At 44.3% G+C, this 12,587-nt stretch overlaps 1 long non-coding RNA gene across 1 annotated transcript in view; it reads left to right on the top strand.

Annotated features, from left to right (window-relative positions):
* LOC138931599 (uncharacterized) overlaps positions 1-12,587 on the top strand; it is a 27,072-nt gene extending 14,485 nt beyond the window's left edge. Inside the window, exon 3 of the long non-coding RNA XR_011446637.1 lies at positions 9,426-12,587. This is a non-coding gene — a long non-coding RNA (uncharacterized lncRNA). The remainder of the gene's footprint in view (positions 1-9,425) is intronic.

The following is a 12,587-nucleotide window of genomic DNA, read 5'->3' as shown; positions in this document are numbered from 1 at the left end:
TTCAGACTGAAATTGAAGAAAGTAGGGAAAATCACTAGACCATTCAGGTGTGACCTAAATCAAATCCCTTACGATTACAGTGAAAATGAGAAATAGATTCAAGGGATCAGATCTGATAGATAGAGTGCTTGAGAACTCTGGATGGAAGTTCATGACATTGTACAGGAGGCGGGATCAAGACCAGGAAAAAGAAATGCAAAAAGGCAAAATGGCTGTCTGAGGAGGCCTTACAAATAGCTGTGAAGAGAAACAAAAGGCAAAGGAGAAAAGGAAAGATATACCCATTTGGATGCCGAGTTCCGAAGAATAGCAAGGAGAGATAAGAAAGCCTTCCTCAGTGATCAATGCAAAGAAATAGAGGAAAACAACAGAATGAGAAACACCAGAAATCTCTTCAAGATAATTAGAGGTACTAAGGGAACACTTCATGCAAAGATGGGCACAATAAAGGACAGAAATGGTATGGATGTAACAGAAACAGAAGATATTAAGAAGAGGTGGCAAGAATACACAGAAGAACTATACAAAAAGATCTTCACAACCCAGATAATCACTATGGTGTCATCACTCACCTAGAGCCAGACATCTTGGAATGAGAAGTCAAGTGGGCCTTAGGAAGCATCACTATGAACAAAGCTAGTGGAAGTGATGGAATTCCAGTTGAGCTATTTCAAATCCTGAAAGATGATTCTGTGAAAGTGCTGCACCCAATATGCCAGCAAATTTGGAAAATTCAGCAGTGGCCACAGGACTGGAAAAGGTCAATTTTCATTCCAATCCCAAAGAAAGGCAATGGCAAAGAATGCTTAAACTATCACAGAATTGCACTCATCTCACACGCTAGCAAAGTGATGCTCAAAATTCTCCAAGCCAGGCTTCAACAGTATGTGAAGCATGAACTTCCAGATGTTCCAGCTGGATTTTAAAAAGGCAGTGGAACCAGAAATCAAAATGCCAACATCTGTTGGATCATCGAAAAAGCAAGAGAGTTCCAGAAAAACATCTATTTCTGCTTTATTGACTATACCAAAGCCTTTGACTGTGTGGATCACAAGAAACTGTGGAAAATTCTGAAAGAGATGGGAATACCAGACCACCTGACCTGCCTCTTGAGAAATCTGTATGCAGGTCAGGAAGCAACAGTTAAAACTGGGCTTGGAACAACAGACTGGTTCCAAATCAGGAGAGGAACACGTCAAGGCTGTATATTGTCACCCTGCTTATTTAACTTCTATGCGGAGTACATCATGAGGAATGCTGGGCTGGATGAAGCACAAGCTGGAATTAAGATTGCCAGGAGAAATATCAATAACCTCAGATATGCAGATGACACCACCCTTATGGCAGAAAGTGAAGAACTAAAGAGCCTCTTGATGAAAGTGAAAGAGGAGAATGAAAAATTTGGCTTAAAGCTTAACATTCAGAAAACGAAGATCATGGCATCTGGTCCAATCACTTTATAGCAAATAGATGGGGAAACAATGGAAACAGTGACAGACTTTATTTTTTTGGGCTCCAAGATCACTGGAGATGGTGACTGCAGCCATGAATTTTAAAGATGCTTACTCCTTGGAAAAAAAGTTATGACCAACCTAGACAGCATATTAAAAAACAGAGACATTATGTTGCCGACAAAGGTCTGTCTAGTCAAAGCTATGGTTTTTCCAGTAGTCATGTATGGATGTGAGAGTTGGACCATAAAGAAAGCTGAGCACCGAAGAATTGATGCTTTTGAACTGTGGTGTTGGAGAAGACTCCTGAGAGTCCCCTAGACAGCAAGGAGATCAAACTAGTCAATCTTAAAGGAAATCAGTCCTGAATATTCATTGGAAGGACTGATGCTGAAGCTGAAACTCCAATACTTTGGTCTCCTGATGTGAAGAGCTGACTCACTGGAAAAGATCCTGATGCAGGAAAGATTGAAGGCAGAAGGAAAAGGGGATGACGGAGGATGAGATGGCTGGATGGCATCACTGACTCAGTGGACATGAGTTTGGGTAAACAGGAGTTGGTGATGGACAGGGAGGCCTGGCATGCTGCATTCCATGGGGTCGCAAAGAGTCGGACACAACTGAGCAACTGAACTGATCTGAACCCAGGCTTCCTGTTGGCAAGAAACAGAAATACTGAAATAAGCTAATGAGGTACGGGGGCCTGAATTTATTTTCTATCACTTCTGTAATAAATTACCACAAATTTAGTGACTTAGTTCAACATAAATTATCTTAAGAGTTCTTGAGGTCAAAAATGCAAACTGGCCACACTGGACTGAAATCCAGGTATCAGCCAGTCTGCGTTTCTGACGGAGAACCTAGAGGAGAGTCCTTTCCAGTGTTTCTCCATCTCCTGGAGGTTGTCCACATCCCCTGGCTCTTCAGCTCTGCTCCATCTTCACATCTCAATCCCACCAGCTTCCCTCTACCACTTATCGGGCCCCTCCTGATCACAGCAGTCCAGCCCAGCTTTAGTTCATTTCAGTAACTCAGTTACTGTCCAACTCGTTGCAACCACATGGGCTGTAGCACGCCGGGCCTCCCAGTCCTTCACTGTCTCCTAGAGTTTGTTCAAACTCATGTCCATTGACTCAGTGATGTCATCCAACCATCCTATTCTCTGCCACCCACTTCTGCTCCTGCCCTCCATCTTTCCCAGCATCAGGAAAGATGCTTCACATCAGGTAGCCAAAGTATTGGAGTTTCGGCTTCAGCATCAGTCATTCCAAGGAATATTCAGGGCTGATTTCCTTTAATTGACTAGTTTTATCTCCTTGCTGTTTAGGGGACTCTCAGGAGTCTTCAACACCACAGTTCAAAAGCATAAGTTCTTTGGCCCTCAACTTGCTTTATGGTCCAATTCTCATATCCATATATGACTACTGGAAAAACCTTAGCTTTGACTATACAGACCTTGTCAGCAAAGTAATGTCTCTGCTTTTTAATATGCCATCTAGGTTTGTCATAGCTTTTCTTTCAAGGAGCAAGCTATGACATATTGTATGACAATATACAGCCTTGACATATGCCTTTCCCAATTTTGAACCAGTTGTTCCATGGTCGTTTCTAACTGTTGCTTCTTGACCTGCATACAGGTTTCTCAGGAGACAGGTATGGTGGTCTGGTATTCCCATCTCACAGTCAAAGGCTGTAGTGTACTCAATGAAGCAGAAATATATGTTTTTCTGAAATTCCTTTGCTTTCTCTATGATCCAACGAATGATGGCTTTTTGATCTCTGTCTCCTCTGCCTTTTCTAAATCCAGCCTGTACATCTGAAAGTTCTCAGTTCACATACTGCTAAAGCCTAGCTTGAAGGATGTTGAGGGATAATAAAAATAGGTAATGTTTATTGTTTTCTCAGTACCAGATACTTAGGCTGTATGTTGTCACCCTGCTTGTTTAACTTATATGCAGTGTACATCATGTGAAGTTCTGGATGAAGCACAAGCTGGAATCAAGATTGCCAAGAGAAATATCAATAACCTCAGATATGCAGATGACACCACCCTAATGGTAGAAAGCAAAGAGGAACTAAAGAGTTTCTTGATGAAGGTGAAAGAGGAGAGTGGAAAGCTAGCTTAAAACTCAGCATTCAAAAAAGTAAGATCGTGGCATCTGGTACCATCATTTTATGGCAAATAGATGGGGATGACAGTGGAAACAGTGACAGACTTTATTTTCTTGGGCTCCAAAATCATTGTGGATACTGCAGCCACAAAATTTTAAAAGATGCTCCATAGAAGAAAAGCTAAACCTAGAGCTTTAAAAACAGAAACTTAAAAACTGCACAATTTAACCTAGTCTCACTTCATGGAAAAGGAAATAGGAGTCTAGATTGAAAGTGAATTGGCCTGTTGATGTGAAATTGATTTGAAATTTCAAATCAACCCTTGAAATTGAAGGCTTGTCCAAGGTCAGGGAGAGAACAAGTAGAAAGCCAGAGCCAGAACCAGGACTCTGGGCTCCCAATCCATTGTCCCTGGCCGCTGCTGCTGCTAAGTCGATTCAGTCCTGTCCGACTCTGTGCGACCTCATAGACAGCCTCCTACCAGGCTCCCCCATTCCTGGGATTCTCCAGGCAAGAACACTGGAGTGGGTTGCCATTTCCTTCTCCAATGCATGAAAGTAAAAAGTGAAAGTGAAGTCGCTCAGTCATGCCCGACTCTTAGCGACCTCATGGACTGCAGCCTACCAGGCTCCTCCATCCATGCGATTTTCCAGGCAAGAGTACTAGAGTGGGGTGCCATTGCCTTCTCTGTTTGTCCCTGGCAGGCGGTCTGAAGATCCTGGCGTGCATCTCTGCTGGTCACAGCCCAGTCACTTAGGGGCGACGACCATTTGCTTTAAATGGGTAACCTCGCTTCCAGCTCCCTGATGGGGGAGAATGAGCTATTTGGATTTTGCAGTGAAACCTCCACTTTAAAAGGAACCACACCTTCATCTTCCAGCGTGACTAGGCCCCTCTAAAAGCCGCAGCATGCACGTGTGAGCCTCTGGCTTCCCCGGGTCCCCACGGCCCCTCCTGCCTGGCTGGCTGCAATGCTGGAGCCTGTGAGCTGACCGCCAGTCAGAGCTTTCTCAAGTTCGCTACGTTGCCGTGACAAGACTGTGTCGAGGCCCAGATGTTTGGGCATAAATAAATAGCATATCTGGGACTGAGAAGGGGTCCAGCTGCGTGTGATAACCGGGGTGAGAATAGGGCCAAATGATACACAGCTGGAAACTGTTAGGAGCGAGGTGGGGGAGCGGCTGAAGCAGAGATGGGAGGAAAGAAATGGAAAGGCGGGGGCGGGGAGATCAAACCAGGGATCACGGCTGTCTGAAGGCTCTGAGTTATAAGTGCTGAGAAACAGACCCATGGTTTATACAACAGCTGAATTAAGAGCATTCCTACCAAATGGTAGTTTATAATAATTGATCTCAAAGCAGAGAGACTGGGGCAGGGAAACTTGACTCGTGGACCTCTGGCAGCCTCGGATGTGTCGGTTTGGTCACCTCCCGGTTCTTTGTGTCTATAAATGGCCTCGCGGTGAGCTAGGTGAAGGAGTTCAGCCCTCCATCGATGAGCACCCCAGGGCTCCCTGCCTGGGATCGCCTGGTATGTGGGAAGCTCAGCGAGTTCCCAGACTCCCTGGGCAGCCTCAGCGGCATGCGCCTCTGGTGATCATGCAGAGAAGGAGAGCAGGGGGCGGCAGGGGGTGGGGGTTGGGGGTGCAGTGACATCACTCAATCCCAGCCCAGAGGCCCCCGGCGGATGAGTCACCGAGATGAATCAGCGATGGCTGCAGGGGGAGCCACACACCCACGGCCCCACCAGAGACTAAAAGCTACCTTGGCATCACCACCAAGCAGAGGAGAGGAAGTCTGAGTAAAGGGGAAATTCAGCCCCAAAAAGACAGGAAAACAATCCATTCCTCCTGCTCTTAATGGAAATCAAATTCATGGGTTACCTCTTTAATGAGGCCTCGGTTTAATCTCCTGAATTAAAAATATCCCAAATGAGGTCATCATTAAGGGATGCCAGAATCCAGGCTTTGTAAGCAAAGCCCAGTATCGCAGGGCAAAGCTTTTCTAGATCCTTCTAGCCCCTTCCAGCTCGTTCTTGTAGCAGGTGATACCAAGTAAATCCGGATGTCTTAGAGAGGATCAAAGGCTTCTTCCAACCTGCTTGTGCTGCACTTTGTGGCTATAAAATGCAGGATTGGCGTCTTCTAAGGAAAGCAGATGACTAAACAGGATGGACCCCCATGACAACACTTATACTTGGTTTGGTTGAGATTCCAGATTTCTGTATTCACAGGGAATCTGAAACTATAAATGACTTCCTTTGGTTCTTGGTTGGGAAAAGTTTCTAACTGGCAATTATTACACTTAGGAGAATTCTCAAAATAATTGAACAATAACAGGAGGACTAAGTTTAGAGGCTAATTCTTAGTTTATAAGAATTCCAGTGGAGAGGGGAAACCAGTCAACCTTCATAGTATCATTTCTAGTGATTCTGAAAGCTCGAAATAAATAGGAATATGGTTGGAAGTTGGTACAATTGATCTATGCAGTATTTAAAAACCTTTCTTCATTCATTCAAGAAACATTTATTGACTGCTTTTTATAAACCAGGCATTACACTGAAAGCTGGGGATACACTGTTGAATGAGACACAGCCCCTGTTCTCAGGGAGCTTGTAATCCATCAACCCAAGTTCCTACAACCATTATGACTGTGAACACTCAGCTGTTCATTCTGTTCAAAATTAGCTTCTTGGAGCATCAATTGATTCTAAAGTAAGAAAAAAGTCTGCACAGAATTGAACGTATCCCATGCCTCAAAATAAAAATAGAATTGCATTTTGAAAAATCTTAATTTTGTGGCATTTCAAGAGCACAGAAACTGCATAAAGGGAGGTAAGCCAGAATTCTTTCTGTAGCCTGATAATTTATTTGCAGCTTAAAATCTACAAGAGACTCCAAACCAAAGTGGTCTTTTGAAGACGAATTAGGGAAGTTGATGGAAAGCATGTTTCCTAAAAGCATGTCATAGTTCAAAATCCACACAATTCAAAAGCGATCGCAACCACAGATAGGTAGATATTACAGTTTGGGGGCCTCGGGGGCAAGAGTGCTATTTACCAGCTGAAATGGCAGGGTCATGTGGCAATAGCAGAAACACTATTTACAGTTTGTCTTCCTGCTGGTTTGAAATTATATCATACTTGCCTCATTTTGGGGTTTGTTTCCATCCTCTTCCTCCCAGGTGGTTGATCCATATGGGCTACACGAACAAGTCTCCTTGACCTGTGGCTTCCAGGCAGGTCCCACCAACAGACATCAAGGTGATGAAAAGAGTGGTTTAGGTGTCTCTTCCAGAACCCTCTGCCAGGCTACCACAGATCAACTGTGTCCCTTTACCAAAGTCCCAGCTCCTGTCCAACGATCCTCTCCACACAGCTAACCCTCCCAAGAAGGGCAGTGACTGCTCCTTCCCCTCTCCTTCAGGGCAGGAGAGGAGATTGCCACAGTTCCTTGCAGTTTCCCTACACCTTGCCCATGCCTTTGTCAAGAGCTCTTTCATACAGTTTAAGCTTGCCATCTATTTGCTATTGGGACCATGGCAAATCAAGGAGATTTATATTATCTCAAATGTTGTACCTAAAGGGAGACTTTATTACTGTCTTCACATTACATGATTTCGGATTTGCTTGGTTCAAACTTGCATGAAAAAGCAATAAATTTCAAAATATCCACAGGCCTATCTGTGTCAGTAATAGGGTTGAAAATCAAGGTTTACAACAACCTGCCTTAGTTCTCTCTCGGTAGCTTTAAACTATTGTCCTTTATGGCTTCGCAGGCCCTCCTTTTCTGCTTTATTCTTAGCTTAAATGGCAGATGTTAAGTTGTCCAATAACAATTCCTTCTGACCTGGCTTCGTTAATTTCTTGGCAAGAAGACGAAAAGACTTTACAGGCAGTGCATTTAAGGCAGTCACCCCTCTGCCTTTCCAGTCATGGGCATCCCATTCCCAGGCCACAGGAATCTCTGACACATTCAGAAACAGATATGTGACTTCTCTTCTGCCGCTGCAGCAATGCACAGGGGTGGATTTTTATCTGGCTTGACTTTGCCATAATTTCAGCCCCTCTTGTTGGGTCATTGATTGGGTGGTAGACAACTTGGCTTCCACTGCAGCTCAGAGAAGCCAAAGCAGACAGTTTGGCTCCGGGGCAAATGGGTGTCTGTCACCAAGAGCCAAGGCTCGTCTGCTGATTCATGGTCACGGCCCGTCGTTCCAGCATTTGCCGCCTCCATCTGGAGCTCCCCATCCGTCCATTCGTTCCTGCACACTGGTGCCATTTCCACTTCATCACTTGTAAGGAAACGCATTCTGGAAGCATCATGGGAAAGGGCAGTCAGCAATTTCCTGAGATGCATGTCCAAGGAATATGGACATGAATATGTATATATTCATATATATACATATATATTCATATATATGTGCATCACTGGCCAGGGACGGACAATGACTGCCTTTGTGACAGGAAGCCATGTAGTGAACCAAGTGACAGCACTGAATTTAGAATCTGATCTGAATTTCAATCCTAGTTTCACCTCCTGTTGGCTGAGTAACATGGACTCATTGCTTAACCTTCCCAGTTCGTTCTTTTCTTCTCTGTTAACTGTGGGTATTATTAGTACCTGACTCGATGACTGTTGAGATTCCATGAAAGAGTATCAGTAAAGCTCTTAGCACATGACGTGGCACCGGAACCCCTCAGTAAATGGGGGCTCTCATCCGGGAGCCCCTCGGTGGTTTCCTACTGCTCCATGAACCCCTTCAGATTCAACACATGCTCCCCCTTCCCCTGCCTAACTACCAGCACGTAGATGCAGTTTCTCCCCTTGTTGCTGTGTCTAGATTCTCTAAGCACGGGGGTTACCTCTTCCCGTCCCATAGAGAACTCCGATGGATAAACCCACCGGTACAGGAAAGGGCAGCGGCATAAGCACGCAAGGCTTTGCCCTTTTCAAAGCATGGTCTTTGTGGGGTGAAGGGTCAGGCTGAGCTGGGCTCCTCTGATGCCTCTCTGAGTAATGGAAAGACAGAAAAACACCATTCAGTCTGTAAAACTGTCTAGTCACTAACCCTATCTACCTACAACTCCTCTGTTGGAATCATATTTATCTACTCCTTGTCTCCCCAAAAGTATGACACTTAAATTTAATTCTTTGGATGAATGGATATCATTGAAGCATGCATGCAAAGTCAATTCAGCCATGTCCAACTCTTTTCAACCCAATGGACTGTAGCCCACCAGGCTCCTCTGCCCACCGGATTCTCCAAGCAAGAATACTGGAGTGGGTTGCCATGCCCTTCTCCAGAGGATCTTCCTGACCCAGGGATGGAACCTGAATCTTGTATATCTCCTGCATTGATGGGCACATTCTTTACCACTAGCACTAACTGGGAAACCTTATCATTGAAGACTTTGAAGCAAAGACTGTTTAGATTTAGATCTTTAAAGAGCACTCTGGCAGCTGCATAAAGGATGGAGAGAAGAGGATGTAACTATCTCAGTGCTTCTGGAATGTCTGAGTGTGCCTGATCAGCTGGTGATCTTGTGAAGATGCACAGTCTTATTTGCGGGAGGCCTGGGGTAGGGCTGAGATTCTGCAGTTCTAACCAGTGCTGCTGGTCCATGGTTCTTTGTCCCAAGAAGTCCAACCATTTAGTGCAGCCTCTGATAGTCCAAGTTTGATAAGGGACAGGCCTGTGTGCTATCTTGCTCAGTACACCTCCTAGCATTGGGTCTAGTATAATCAGCGTGTCACCATGGTTCTAGAATAATATTGACAGATCAATTCAATGCCCCTTGTAAGGAAGGACTGAGTGTCAGAATGGTAAAAATCCTTTTTCTCAGTCAGCTCTTCTCTTCCAGGTCTGTTGTGGAAACAAACCATTGGGACTACATCCCCCATTCTGTCACTCACACATCTCCATGTCACTCAAAGCACAAGGAGTTTTCTCGTCCAGGCAAAGAATGACTGGTCTGCCTCTTGGAGAACATCTGCATTTTTATAGATCAGAGATTCTCAAAGTGAGGTCTCTGGACCAGTAGCACTGGCATCGCTTAGGGACTTGGTAGAAAGGCAGATGCTCAGAGGACACCCCAGACCTCCTGAATCACATTCTGGGAGCGACCCAGTGATCTCTGTTTCAACGAGTCCTCCAAGTGATCAAATTGAGAACCGCTGCCCTGCATTTGGGTTTCCGGGTGGAGAAACTTCAGCTGAGTGACCCTTCTGATGATTTTCCCTACCTTTTGGAGAGGATCTGTGTCCTCCTGGTGAATCTCAGGGAAGGAGTTGAGTGTTTGAGGTCAGCCCCTGCTAGAATCTCTGATTCTCATCTTTCTTCCCACAAAGGATGCACTCTGCTGGAGAACAAGAATTTGGGGGTGCAGAATCTTCTAATTCTTCCTACCCATAAGCAATGACTATGATGACCTTTAAGGATGACCTTAATCTGATCTTGCAGGAGCCCTTCATGCCCGAGCAGGTGTGGCTGTGACATAAATTGCATTCCAGGAAAAATGGAACATGTTAAACCTAGTTAAAACTAATCCTCAAATCGGCAAAGCTGCAGCATATGTGCTTTTTTAGACATTGGGGTAGGGAGGTTTTTTTCCCTACTGGGATTATGTCTCTTTGACATTCCTAGAGGCCGAGTGTTTAAACAACATTGTCAGCTATGTTCTTCCTGGCTACAGAGCAACAGTGGTGGTTTCATGCCAGACCTTAATCTAGAAGTGCATTCAGGGACAAGTGTAAAAAGAGGGAGCTGATCCCCAGACTCAAGTCACCCCCAATCACCAGGCCTCAAGGTTATCCTCAGTTTGTTCACTAACATAAATTCTGGCCCTAGCTTTACTTCCCATTGGTGACACTTCCAAAGGATGATAGATTTCACTAATGAAGACATCAAAGAAGGGATAGGAGCCACAGTTTTTATAAAGAATGTCCCATCTCCTTGGGTTTACATAAAACAACCCCTGACTCCCCAAAGAAGCTCGGCCCCAAAGCTTAGAAGGCAACTCAGAAAGCCTGAAACCAAAACAGTGTTGCTGAAAGTGGGCTTGCTCACTTCTTCACTCCGGGAGAAACTGGGTTGACTATCAAAATACACTTCTGCCTTTGTAGCTCACTAGAATTGAAAGACAAATAAAAGCAGATGGGCTGATGAAGCAAGAGGAAGAGAAAGGTTTCCTTAGGAGAAGGTTTGGGGTGTGAGAGACAAGGTAGGTGGATATAAAGGGGATCAGGAGGCATACCCAGCTCCAGCTGCTCATAAAAAGAAGATTAGGGGAAAAAGTGATGAAATCTAACAGAGCCAGCTAGAACGAGCCCTCCCCCACCCCTACCCACAAAGAGATCCCAAGTTTAGCAGATCATTTAGAGATGCAGGCTCTTAAACAGGAAGAAAATCCATAAAGCGAGCAATCAGAGAAACCACAGGCAGGGGCCTGCAGCAGCAGTGGTTACAGAAATCTTAGATTTGAGAAGGGAGGATCCATCTAAAATACCCAGAAGAAATACTGGGTTAGTTTCAAGATAGAACTGTTATCACAAGTGAATGCAAACAATACCTGTGACCTGAAAGACATGCCCAAGAAATCCATGGAGTCCCCACAAAGGCACAGTGAAAACGAGACGCTTTAAAAAGAAGCCAAGCAGTTCAAAAGTAGATCAGGTGCAAGCCTCAGGTTACATATTGGTCTACCAGAACTACACCCCCTAGGTTGGGGTATCCAACTCATAATATGAAGATGGAAAACCTGCTTTTGAATGATAGATACTGCAAAGATCCAGAAATCTTTGATTTCTTAGCTCTCAGGATGAGGTTAGAGAATAAAATGGCAACCCACTCCAGTACTCATGCCTGGAAAATCTCGTGGATGGAGAAGCCTGGTAGGCTACAATCCATGGGGTCGTAAAGAGTCGGACACAACTGAGCAACTTCACTTTTTTAATTTCTTTCAGGATGAGGTACCCTCAGGAGAAAAAAATCTAGAGGTTAATAATAGAAAAACAATCCTAAAGTTTCTAAGTTTTAATTTGCTTCATGGGAGAGAAATAGACTTTGAATTAGGCTTGGTGACTGGGGCTGCTCCTGATGTAAATCTCTGAACTCGGCAAGAAAACAGGAATGTTTCGATGTCTAGTCTCTAAAGAAGGAAATGGTATTTTCATGTGGATTTCACTCCTACTCATCCACCCACCCCACGCATGCTAAACTAGTGTGATAAGTAATCTAAGGAAGTTGTCTCCCAGCTGAATCTAAGTTCACAGGTCATGGATTATGGGAAAGTGCCCTGGGTAGACTGGATGGCATTCTGAAAAAGGTGAAACCGAAAGTTTTTCTATGTACTCTCTTGCTCAGAGCCTTTGCTATGATCTTCAGGATATTAAATATAGAGCTGTGGAGATAGAATTTGGCTAGGTATACCTGTGCTGGAAAATGAGCTTTTGATTATGTTCCTCTAGGAGATGGTGATATTCTCTAGAAGAAAGTAACTATAACTTCAGGTGTCTGAGAGACTTTGGGTTGGATCAGTTCACTTCAAAGACACCAAAGGAATGATACTTCTTTCACTTAAAGGAACCCCATCTATGAGAACCTCTGAGAATCCTTTTGGCCCAGTCTGAGCCAAACACACCTGAGCAGTGGAGCTCCAGCCATTAAACCAAAGATGCCCCAGAAAACTTTCAAAGCACATTTTGTCATATTCCCGATTTCCAACTCTCTTCCCCATTCTCTGGCCACTTTCTACTGACCCCTGGCTCTCCCCATTCTCCTCCCAATTTCCAGTCACTTTCAACTGGCACAGATCTGTGCTGTCCAGTATGGTAACCGTGGATGGCTACTGGACACTTGAAATGTGGCTTTTCTGAATTGAGGTTTGTGATAAGATTAAAGTACATGATGGGTTTTGAAGACAGCATTAAAAAAGTGTAAAATATGTCACTAATAATTTTTGTTTTGATTACATATTGACATAATATTCTTGTATATTGATTAAATATATTAAAAATAATTTCAC

Source organism: Ovis canadensis, chromosome 9, assembly GCF_042477335.2.
Source record: "Ovis canadensis isolate MfBH-ARS-UI-01 breed Bighorn chromosome 9, ARS-UI_OviCan_v2, whole genome shotgun sequence".
In the NCBI taxonomy this organism is placed as follows: domain Eukaryota; kingdom Metazoa; phylum Chordata; class Mammalia; order Artiodactyla; family Bovidae; genus Ovis; species Ovis canadensis.
This window is presented reverse-complemented; position numbering and strand designations above follow the sequence as displayed.